Below are 13,234 nucleotides of genomic sequence, written 5' to 3' on the forward strand. Positions count from 1 at the left end.
GGGACTTTGCCTAGGGGGGCGTACTGATGATGACGATCCAGCCATAGATCCCGCTGACTGAGCTATGCTTGAATCACCTCTCATCGGAAAATCCCTCATAACCTGGCCCGGATAACCACAAGTATAACAAACACCTAATCCCATATGGCACTGCCCGGTATGCTGCTTACCACATTGAGTAAATCATGGCAAGGGTGGCCTCATCTGATTTGACTCACCCCTATACTGAGAACCTGAGGCCCTAAAATTCTGACCAGGCCCTGAATATGTAGAACGATCAAATCTCTTTCCCCCAAACTAAGGGGGCGCACTAGCCGAGAGCTGGGATGGATATCTCGAATACTGCTGCCTCTGACCATCTCGAAACGCACCAGAAGGACCCGAAGACCTCGCTCTCTTATTTTGGGCCCTATCATGCTCACGATCGGCCCTCTGTTTTTGTTTACGCTCCTCTACACCCTGAGCGTACACCTGAATACGAGAAATATCCATGTCTGGATGAAGTGAAATCGACATACAATCATTAAGCAAGTAAGGCTCTAATCCCATCACGAACCGGTGAACCCGATCCTCCATCTTAGATACAATAGTGGGAGCATACCTAGATAACGAATCAAACTAGAGATAGTACTCCCGAACACTCATGTTTCCCTACCAAAGGGTCAAGAACCTATCAAATCTGGCTCGCCTAAGCTCTGGTGGAAGATAATGACGAAGAAAATCTTCTGTAAACTCCTGCCATACTGCTGGAGGGGCATTCTCACCTCTGGACAATTCCCAAGACTCGTACCAATTAACTGCAACATCTTAGAGTCTATAGGAAGCTAGCACAACTGACTCAGTCTCAGTGGCCTTCATTACCTGTAACGTCCTCTGTACTCTATCAATAAATACCTGGGTCCTCATTCGGGTCTGTTCCAATGAATACCGGAGGGTCTAAATTAATAAAGTCACGAACCCTCACGCTCACGGACCTATATGCGTGACCAATACCTGTTTCCTAATGCCGAGCCTGTGCAGCTACTAATCGGGTCAATAACTGAACAACATCTCTCATCTCCCAACCTAGTGTATCCTATCGAGGTGCTGAATGTATAGGGGCGGGTGCTGGAGCTCGTGCCCTTTGGAACTCTTCTGGAAAAGGCGAGGTATGTGAAGTCTGAGATGGAACCTCACCATGAGATTCTCCCCGAGCCCTGGTAACTCGTGGTGCTCGACTAGTAGTCTCACCAGCCACAGACTTTCCCTTCTGGGTGGCCGTACTCTTTGGAGGCATTGCTGAAAATATAACGTATCATTAGGAAAATGAATTCTTGTATTGCACGATCTTGAGATAAAAAGAGAGGATAATATCATATATGTCCTGTAGCCTCCTATTTATAAGTGTGGTGAACGACACACCCATAAACAAGACTCTACTAGAAACGGTCTGTAGACAAACCTAGGACTGAACTGCTCTGATACCACTTTTGTCACGACCCAAAATGATGGGCCGCGACGGGCGCCTGAGTCCTACCTGTCAAACACCCCTAAGCATGCGTCTAAAATATGAACCTGAATAACATCTATTGCATTACAAAATTAACATACGTGAAAGAAGCCTGCCATCAAGGCATATGTACGTATACATGCAGAATACAGTGGGAGAGCCGGCAAGGCTGCTATAGACAACTACACATCAAAAACTAAAAGCCGACAAGGCCACGTACAACCCAACTAGAAATACTGTCTACAGACCTCTAACAGAAACATAACTATAAAAATACGGGACTGAGCCACGTCATACTCATATACATATATATATGTACAAACGTATCGTACCAATATCAAAAGCAGTTCCGGATCAAATGGAGCACGCCAACTCTCGTTGATTAGGGATCCTAAGAAAGAGGACTGTCAGCTTGTCTACCTGCACCTGCAGGCGTGAAACGCAGGCCCCGTGGAATAGTGCATGATTACGAAAAATGTACTGAGTATGTAAGGCATGGAAATTAGTACATAATAGACATAGATGAAACATGGAATACTGAAACACATCTTTAAATCTAAATAACTTTGTAAATATTTAAACATTTATAACGTCATGCACGTGCGTGTAAATGTCATTCCATGCACATGTATAGATGTACATAATATCACCAAGCCACTAAGGGCATCTCATCATATCATCTCAGCCACTGTGGGCAATATCATCAACATATACCAGTTGATCAGGTGGTGGTGCGTATATAACGCCATAACCTTTCCCATATCTCATATACATATATATATATATATATATATATATATATATATATAACGTTATAACCTTTCCCATATCCCATATACATATATATACATACATATATACGCGTATATAATGCCGTTTGAATACATACATATATACGCGTATATAACGCCGTTTGAATCATATTTTAGCCATTGTGGGCAATATCATCATCATATACCAGCTGATCAGGTGGTGGTGCATATATAACGCCATAACCTTTTCCCATATCCCATATACTTATATTTACATATATACGCGTATATAACGTCATCTGATCATGGGTCAATGCATATGTATAAATGAGTGAAATGCATGAAAAATACGTAATAATCTCGATACTCTTTCCAGATAAACTTTTCCAACTGCGTATTATTCTGAGACCCATGAACAGAAGATAATGATAATTCTCATGGGGAATCAAGAATATAGACGCCCTACTATTTCTATGAATAGAGTAATTTATAGAAATTGTTTATTTGCGTGTTTCTTCAGTATAATTTGGGCCATGCCAAAAGAAAGAAGGGGGGACGTTAACATACCTGTTCCTAGAATTATTTGAACGAATCTGCAGTCTGCGAAACATGGAAGAAATTCTTCTAAAGAAGCCAAACCAATGTTCAAGGAGTTTCAAAATTTTGGCTAAGGATTTTTGGACGAAATGACTTTTGTTTCTCACGTTTATGGTTTGGATTGCTTTGAAATTGCAAGAATTGCTTGCTTCTATCCAATGTGTCCTTGTTTGATCAGAGACAAATTGTTTTGGTTTTGAAATTTTAATTGAAAGGTTGCTAAAGACTTTGGATTGGTTTTCTGTTTTTTTGAACCAAGAAAGGACTTAAGTTAAAAGTTAATCTTGTTCCATGTTTATGAAGTTTGCTTCAAGCTTCAGTCACTTTCTAGAAAGGGTTTTTGATATTACATCAAATTCCTTTTAAACTTCAAGACTTATCTTGTTAATTCACTTTGGCCACCTATACCCATGTTTAATGAGTCACCTTCTCAATTAGTGGCCTTGTGCCACGTTTTTGGGGTTAATTTTATTAATTTTTACCCACTTATTAGTTAACCGGGTAATGTTTCGTTACCCGATAATTAATCCATTACCCGAATAATTTACAAATTACTTAAAAATTTTATTTATTTTGAAAAATATTTGATATATTATACTACCATGGTCATATAGTACCTTGCATGGTACTAGTTTATAATTATCGGGTATTATTGCTTGACCCGTATTTTATTCCAAATTGGTCACTTTCACCGCAACTCGTTTTCTTAACTCTGTGTACCCCTTTATCCTTCATAACACTTATTTATTTCTTGTTATAAATAGCGTAAGTACGCTACCGTCAAAATGATCTTATCCCCGAGTCTACGTCGGTTAACCGAATAAGAAACTTTTAACGTACGAAAATGCAAGATGTAACATGACTCTTTTGCATGACTTTCTCTTTGATTGATTCTGAATTCTTTATTACTTTGTATGATTTCAACATTTTCATTTGGACCCCCCAATTCCTACCTTTCTACTTAATTTGATTAGTTGTTTGCCTTAATTAATTCTCCCTTGCCTTGTCTGCATTGCTACTTAATTCTTACTGATTGTTTCCTTAGTTTGAAACTTTTTGAACCTAGCCTTAATTACCTATTCTATACTGGTGCTATATTGAAATCTTTCCCCATTTGTTATACTCCAGTCGTGTATGATTTCTTTTATTACTTGTCACCAACTCCTTACCATTTACACTACCTTCCTCAATCAAAGGGAGATTCGAACCAATTTTTTATACTGAGTTCTATAATTACTGATGAATTAATTCTTGCCTATTTTAACCAGTTTTCAAACTACTATATAAATGACTCTCTTCTACAGTCTTAAAACATGAACAATAGTTGAGAATACACACACACACATACTCAAACTCTCTCTTCTTTCTCTGCTACTTGTGCTAACTGCTTGTCTAGCCGGCTGAAAGTCAAGGCTAGACTGTGGAACTCTACTTGCTTACTTTCTGCACTTTACTTCCTTAACTGGTATGTTCCTAGTTCAATTATGAAACTCAACTCTATGTGCTCCATGTCTGTTAATCCATGTCTCCTTCTACACTAATTTAATGGCTCATGTGTTTAATTGCCCTTCTTGTTTACTGCATTACTCAATATGCTTAAGTTTCACCCTCTCTTATTCAAGTATATAATCAGCATGTCTGGGTCTCACTTGTCTTGTATGATACTGAGCCAGCATGTTTACTTGAGTTCTTGTTTATTCACCTCAACTAATATGCCCATAGACTCCTAATGTATTTGATTAACACTAGGTAGCATGACTAACTCTGTGTAATAGACCCCTTCCCTATAATTCAGCATGTCTACTATTTTCTTACATCTTTCTACTACTATTCATACCTAACCCCCTTTCCCCCAACACATTATAAGCATGTGTTTGTGACACCCAGTCATTATGTGATCCTGAACCCTTCCCTCTACACCTAATTAGTAACTCTATTAAGCTCCTAGCATGAACACTTTGTGATAAACTATTGCTGTGACTATTTAAGTTCTGTAGTACTTCTTTGGTGTGAACATGTGCACAAATATGCTTTCACATATGAACTACTTGTCCCAATACCTCATTTCCCTGTTTGTGTTTGAACTATGTATGTTGGTTTGTTCTTGAGTTTCTGATTGCCCTATTTCTTTTCTTCTCCAAACTCGTTGTTTCACTAAGGCAAACTCTTCTATTGTTTTTTTTTCAAAACTTATTTCAAACTAATAATTTTCAAAACTGGTTCCAACTCAACTCTTTTAAACTTATGTCAAGCACTCTCACCGTACTCTTAGACCACTAGGTTCTGCCCTTTTTGTGTGAGCCTTGCCTTGGGACCCTTGAGCTCCCTCTGAACTTGGACATACAAAAGTTGGCCCTTCCACACTACACTTACTCTGTCTTGGCTATGAAATCTGGGTGTGAGCACTGCCCGGGATCCGTTGAGGTCCTTAGGGAACTCTGACACACCCAGCTATGAGAAAGGCTATGGAATAATCTTGGCACTTGAGGTGATTTATTACATAACTCAGGGAGAAAGTACTAATCAGGTGCTGAAGGCTTGGGCCTGTTCTTAGGCTCTCTATAGTGTAACTTTTATTTTCTTATGTAATTCGTTTCAGTATTGGTCTGTAATAATCTGTTAAAAACAAGTATTGGTGTTGGCTAGTGAAAAAGGATGGGGTAAATATGCATGCTATAGTTGTTAAGGGTATAAAACATGTTATTATGTTTATATTCCTAATTGCGCAATAGAAACCATGCTTAGGATTCATACATGCATTAGAAATCATGCTCTTAGGTCCCATGTTTATTGTTTCAGCATGTGCATCCTTACAAAATCATGTGTTAAAAACTATCACTTTACCATTATGTTATGCGCTACCATGTACACTTAGAGATCCTAGCTTAGGATAAAAACAACGCTAATAAACAGGTCATTTCCATATCTTGTGCATATTCTGAAAGTACATGATACTTATGCATTTAGAAAAAAATCTGATCAGGTCCTGCATATGCATCACTCTGCATTTTTGTGCATTAGACATTATACCTTTAGAACTATATTCACACCTGCCTAGGCATCTCTAGTTTAATTATTAAAAAAAATAGATTAACCCAGATGGTAATAATTCTATAATTCTGAACATTTAGAACATCATGTTTAGTAATACCATTCAAACAGTCTTCTCTAAGTAACCCTGATAACAGGAACACTGTTTTACACCTAGGCAAGCCTTAGGTACTAAATTTGTCAAAATTTGGAAACATGCTTCTTTATGTATGCTGCTTAATTATCAACTGTTAGAATTAGTAGGCAAGCCTGATTGGGACTTCTTTTCTGAGTCCTGTAATAAATCTGATTTTGCTATTGTCACTTAGATACCATGCATAGGATCTGAATGTGGACCTTATCTGTGTATGAGTCGTGTTGTCTATGATTATTACTTGTGGAGGTATACTAAGCCTTTTATCTGTTTTCTAAGTTTTCCCCCTAAATGCAGTCCTATGTGTTCTTATTTGTCGTCTAGTATTTTGCCCTTAAACCTGAGGGTCTGCCTAGCACCCCCCTTTTATATGATAGGAGTCCTAAATTCCTTCGGGACTGATAGGAAAGGACAGGTAACAACATGCAATAGGGGTCGAGACCAAACTTCGTTTTAACTACCTTCACGGGGCGGGAAAAGGGAAGATATGGATATGATGACAGGTGATTTAATACCACGTGTATCCCCTCTTTGAGGAGTGTCATACCGAGTATTGCATTGACGTGATCCAAATTATAAACAAACCTAGGACACCCCTCTTTACATTCCCAAATATGCTTAGATTGTAACTCTTTTCAAATCTCGCTTTTCACTTATTGTTTTTTCAAACACTTGTGTATTTAAACATAAATCCTCTACTATTTGAGTCATACTTTCTTATTTGCTAATTGTACAAATTCACAAAAACTGTTTGGCCGAGAACCACACTAGTGGATCCTGAGAGGTGCCTAACACTTTCCCCTTGGGATAATTTCAAGCCCTTACCCTATTTCTGGTTACCAAAATGTAGTTATAAATTAACCTTATAGGTGCCCTAACGCACCTTAAATCGTTAGGTGGCGACTCTTCAAACTGCATACCCCCTTTCCGAAAAGGAAAGAGTTGTCCCAACCAAAATGTCATAAACCCGATTTCGCAAAGAAAAAAGGGGACGCGACAGCATGGCGACTCTGCTGGGGATTTTTACCATTTCATACCTTTTTTGTGAATTTGTACCCCTCCTTATGTGCAATTATTTGTTTAATTTCCTTTAAGCATTTCATTTCTTCTTCAAAAGCAAAACTGACATATCTTTCTTGTTTCCTTCCTTTATAACTGCTTTAAACTATAAAACTGCTGTATTTATCACTTTCTTAAAGTGCAAATACATATCAACATGCTTTTAATTATTGCATAATCATGCTCAACATCATACTCCACTTGTGCCAAACAAATACTATAGCAATGCTTGATGAGTTGTTGAACCCTTCCTATATCATTACCCCCTAGATTCGGAAAGGCTTATTTGCGGTAAAACTAGTCGATCAGCGGTGCAGTCGACAGTTCTGTGCCTTCCCTCTTGAGTTGTCCGCTCAAGGGTACCAGTCTAAAATCCCATAGAAACCTTACTCTGTTAAAATTGCGCATGCATCATGGTCAAACCTAGCCGGGTCAGTTACGTTGTCTACGTAATGATCCTTTAAAATAGCCTTGTCCAAAAGTCCACTGGGTTTCCCTAAACCCAAACGAACATCATCACGTTCTGGGCATTTATTTGGAGAACTAAATGCTTCATGCTAATTGTTGATATTAACTAGTTCAGTCTGGTGGGGGTAAGGGCCTAACCTTGTTTGTCTTGCATAAATATGAGGCACGAAGTCCCTAGATTCGGCATGGTCAACAATATACACCGAAGATTGCTAAGTTGGTGGGAAGATTTACATTCTAGTGACAAAACCCTCGTCAAAAAATATCTGGGTAATCTACCATCCCTCATGGAGATTCAGCCTAACAACATGATAATAGAAACTGCAACCTTATTTTGGGATTGTGAAAGGGCCGTGTTCCTCTTTGGGGACATCGAAATGACACCTTTGCTGGAGGAAATAGGAGGATTGGCTGGTCTAGTGTGGGAAACCCCGGGTTTGCTAATGCCTGAGAACCGCACAGGCAAGGGTTTCCTAAAAATGATGGGTTTGAAGGAGAATAAGAATTGGTATGACTAACGGAGTCATACATCCCTTTTGACTACCTGTATGAAAGGTACGGTCTTGTAGCGAGGCATAGTAGAATTAGAGGGAAAATTTCTCAAAAGGGTTGAAGACTGTCAAAAGGCTGAAGGGACCGAAGGTGGACATCAATCCTGAGCATACCTGTTGCTGGGACGTCGCAAATTGAGGAAGTTGTTCGAAGGAGCCAAGGATGCCGAGTCTGGGGAGGGTCCTTCTGGGACCAAGTAGATGGAAATTTACTTTTGCACTTTATGAATGTAATAAGGCCAATGGCCATTAGTGACTTTTATTTCTTGCTTATCTAGTGTCGTTTGTGATTCGTCTATTTTTATCAATAAAATAAGGCATTCGTCATTCTACGTTCTCCAAGTCTATTTGTCGCTAGGCCTACCTCAGGCAGAAAGAGGTTCCCAAATTAGGACACGCTTTACATTCTCGCACTATGTGTTTAAATATTGCAATACTTTTTATAATCCTCACTGACTTGATTACCTTTTGTTTTTATTTTTTCTTATTATTCCCCTTCCCAAAGGTTAGTTCGTGCACTTTGGAATTATCATCTTATTTCACAAGATCTATGGGCCCTCCGCCCACTCCTCCTCTTAGTCCCATTAAAGGCAAGAACAACGGCAATATGGAAGATTTAAACAACATCAGGAAGCAGAACACAGCTGAACGGGTAGAGGCCACTGATGGCCACGGTATTCGGGTTCCTAACGAAAATGTGTCACAACTTGAACAGAAACTGTTGAAATTCCAAGAAGAGCTCGATCAGGTTTGAAATCTAGCAAACCTGTCATTTTCCCTCAGCCCCCCAGATCGCAACTTCCCCAACGCTCAAAACCCTACACCTCCTCAAAATACCCCAAAACAGCAGAATCATCCCGCACCTCATCATCACGCAGCTCCACCAAAGAACTAATGCAACACCTGCCATACCCGAAACAACACTCCACTACTCATCCCAGAACCTCATAACTACACAAACGACCATTTCCACACCCATACACCAGGCCACCATAATAATCTTATCTACGTGGAGATCATGCCACACTCCACCCAACCTATCTCATGCACACCTGAGTCTGATGAAAAGGATCTGCTTATTAGGAACTTGGTCGAGGAACCTAAGAAACTGACCAGCCGGATTCAGGGTGTTGGGGGAAGCAAAGTAATCAAGGGGCTGAACTATGAGGACCTTTGCATACAGCCTGATGTCGAACTGCCTGAGGGGTACAAACCTCCTAAGTTCAAAATTTTTGATGGCACGGGTGATCCAAGGGTGTATTTGAGGACATATTGCGAAAAGCTGGTTGGAGTAGGGAAGGATGAAAGGATCCCCATGAAGTTGTTCATGAGGAGTTTGAACGGAGATGCATTATCTTGGTACATCAGCCAAGATCCTAAGAAGTGGTCAAGATGGGTGGGCATGACATCTGACTTTATCGATAGATTCAGGGTTAATACAGAGAACGCACCAGATGTGTTCTATATCCAAGAGTTGAAGAAGAAGCCACGGAGACATTTTGCGAGTATGCTACTCGCTGGAGGTCCAAAGCTTCTAAGGTTAGACCCGCCTTAGAAGAGGAGCAAATAAACAAGTTCTTTATCCGAGCTCAGGACCAGCAGTACTATGAACGGCTGATGATGATTGAGAACCACAAGTTCTCCAAAATTATCAAATTAGGTAAGAGAATAGAAGAAGGTATTAAAAGTGGTATTGTTACAAATTTCGAGGCCTTTCAAGCTATAAATAAGTCTTTACAGTTCGGTGGTGTGTCTATGAAAAAGGACGTAGGGGCCGTAATGGTTGAACAAAGGACCAAGTCTCCCCTCAAATACCAAACTTATCCAACACCTCTACTCACATACCAGCCAACCCCAAATTACCAAGCACCCTCACCTTCATACCAAGCTCCGCCACCAACCTATCAGTCATCTCCACCTCCTATATATCAACCTACTTCACCCAAATACTCCCAACCCACTCATATCTACCAAACCTATAATGATCAACCATCTCACTATCAATCACCCCCTGCACGCCAAAATTTCCCTAGACCCTGACCTAATTTTGATCGTAGACCTTAGAAACAATATACAGCCATCGATGAACCCATCGACTAGTTGTATGAGAGGCTCAATGCTGCTGGTTTTGTCACCCCCATCCCTGCTGCAACCCCTGAGAATCCTTCTCAATGGGTCAACCCTAACAAGTCCTATGAGTACCACTCCGGCATGAAAGGGTACACCATAGATGAATGCCGCTCCTTGAAAGACAAGTTATAGTCCTTGGTTGATAACAAGCTCATTGTGGCAAAGGAGCCCGCTCCAAACATCCACAATAACCCTCTGCTAGACCATAAGGGTGGAGGTATCCACATGATTGAAGTAGAAGATGACTGGGATCCCGAGGGATCAATCAGTTTGATCGCAGAAGGTGATGACCCAAAGAAACCGACAATTACTCTCAATTTAATCGTAGTCAAGATCCAACCATCCGAGGATGCTGAGGTGAATATGTCTATACCTCTTGAGTTTAAAGCAGTGCAATCCGCAAAGACATCGGTACCAATGGAGGTTGAATTCGTGTCTCCGGCAAATGCACCCACACCATTTGACGTTGTAGTCTTGCCACCCAAGACACATGTTCCAATCAAAGTAAAGATAGTCGCGCCGGTCCCAATGGCGATGTCAACCATGCCACCATTCTATACAAATGTTGTACCCTGGGACAATACAGCCGAGGCGAGAAGGAAAGGCAAGGTCAGGATTGAAGAAACTGTTGCAGCACAGGATATGACAAGAACTGGTAGAGTTTATACCCCTAAACATCTAGATGAATCAAGCAAGCAGGCGTCCAATCGGCCACCCCTCATTGAGATAGGTCCGAACGATCTTTAGAGGAAAATATAGGCCAAGGAATATTCGGTCATCGACCAGTTAAACAAGACGCCAGCACAAATATCCATTATCTCTTAGGCGCAAAATTTTGAGACGCACAACAATGCTCTATAAAGGTGCTAAATAAAGCATACATACCAAGTAACATCACTAGCGGGGAAGTGGATAATATGGACAAGTGCTGGAAATCCATAAGATCACCTTTCATGAGGACGAGCTGCCACCTGAAGGGCTGGGGCACAACAAAGCACTGCACATTACCGTGCAATGCAAAGATTATTTCATCACCTGAATCCTGATTGATGGAGGTTCCAGTCTTAACATTTGTCCACTGGTAACACTCAAGAAGCTGGGTAAACGGTTTCATGAGATAAAGGATGGAGCCATCAATGTGAAAGCCTTCGATGGTTCTCATAGGTCCACCATTGGCAAGATTAGTCTATGTCTGCAGATGGGACCAACCTGGTTTGAGGTCAATTTCCAGGTAATAGATGTACTAGTATCTTACAACTTGTTGTTGGGACGACCATTGATTAAGGCCGTTGGGGCCGTAGCATCAAAGCTGCATCAGGCAATAAAGTTTGAATGGAATATCATTCACAGCGACGATAGCAACCCTATATACAGTTGCCAGATCATTCCGGTGATCGAGGGATGAAGGAAGCTGGGTAGAGAAACTTACCACCATATTGAGCGGGTCAATGCTATCGACAAAGACAAATGGTGGGATGGCAAAATAGAGAGTATACTGAGTTGGAGAGGGTACGGACCTGGCAAAAGGCTCGGCAAGAACCTCCAAGGAATCTCTAAACCCATAAAACTCAAGAAACATGGCACTACCTTCGGTTTAGGATATAAATACACTTGGGAAGAATTCAATAACTGGTCGCCACCATGGCACGGTCCTTACTATCCACTAGAGCAGCCAATACCACATCTGGAGCAGACCTTCCAATAGGCCGACATTAATTATGGGTCAGATGAAGAAGAAGTACTTACAGTAGTGAACAACTTATTTTTAGAGGACATTGATATGGACTGTTGTGTTATTCTCGTGGAGGAGGGGGAGGAAGGCCCTTCAATATAGGCTGTGAGCAGAGGGGCACATCTTAAGAATTGGACCATCAGGACAACCAAAGCTTGACGAGCCTCGGGGTAGCAAGGCTAAAACAAGCATTATTCACTATTTTATTTACTAAATAATTTTCTTTTCGCATTTTGCAATTGCCACAATAAGATCTCCAATGTTCAAAACAGTTATTAAACTTATCAAAAGCATTTTTATTATGAATTACTATTTATTCCTATCATTTTCTCTCCTTGTTTTACCAATACAACATTACTATTACTTGTCTTGACGAACCAATGACTGTGACATGCAATGAGACAACGCAACAAACGGACATGGATTCAGAAGAAGAAGACATAGCTGAAGAGATTGTCAAAGAAGTTGAGAATTTTGAGAACTGACCTAAGTCCAACCTAGATGAGACCGAGATTGTCAACCTGGGAGATGCAGAAAACATCAAGAAAACACGAATCAACATTCACCTATCACCATAGAGAAGAAAGAATACACTGAATTTCTGAAAGAGTTTGAGGACATATTTACCTAGTCGTATGATGACATGACTGGTCTGAGTATGTCTATTGTGGCTTACAAACTGCCAACCGATCCAATGTGTCCACCGATAAACCAAAAGCTCAGAAAGTTCAAGCCTGATATGAGTTTGAAAATCAAAGAAGAAGTCACCAAGCGGATCAATGTTGAGGTTCTCAGGGTAGGAGAATACCCAACATGGTTAGCCAACATTGTGCCAATGCCAAAGAAGGATGGGAAGGTAAGAGTTTGTGTCGACTACCGGATCTCAACCGGGCCAGTCCGAAAGGCGATTTCCCTTTGCCAAATATACACATCCTAATTGACAATTGCGCCAAGCATGAACTATAGTCATTCGTAGATTGCTTCGTTGGTTATCATCAGATCTGGATGGATGAGGAAGATGTTGAGAAAATGGCTTTCATTACACCGTGGGGAGTGTACTACTACAAGATAATGCCATTCGGCTTGAAGAATGCAGGGGCCACCTACATGAGGGCCATGAATACCATTTTCCATGATATGATACACAAGGAGATAGAGGTATATGTGGATGATGTTATTATCAAATCAAAGAAGGTCACTGATCACATAGAAGATCTGAGGAAGTACTTCAATAGATTGCGGAGATACATCCTGAAACTAAACCCTGCAAAG

This window comes from Nicotiana tabacum, chromosome 7 (genome assembly GCF_000715075.1).
Source record: "Nicotiana tabacum cultivar K326 chromosome 7, ASM71507v2, whole genome shotgun sequence".
Lineage (NCBI taxonomy): Eukaryota > Viridiplantae > Streptophyta > Magnoliopsida > Solanales > Solanaceae > Nicotiana > Nicotiana tabacum.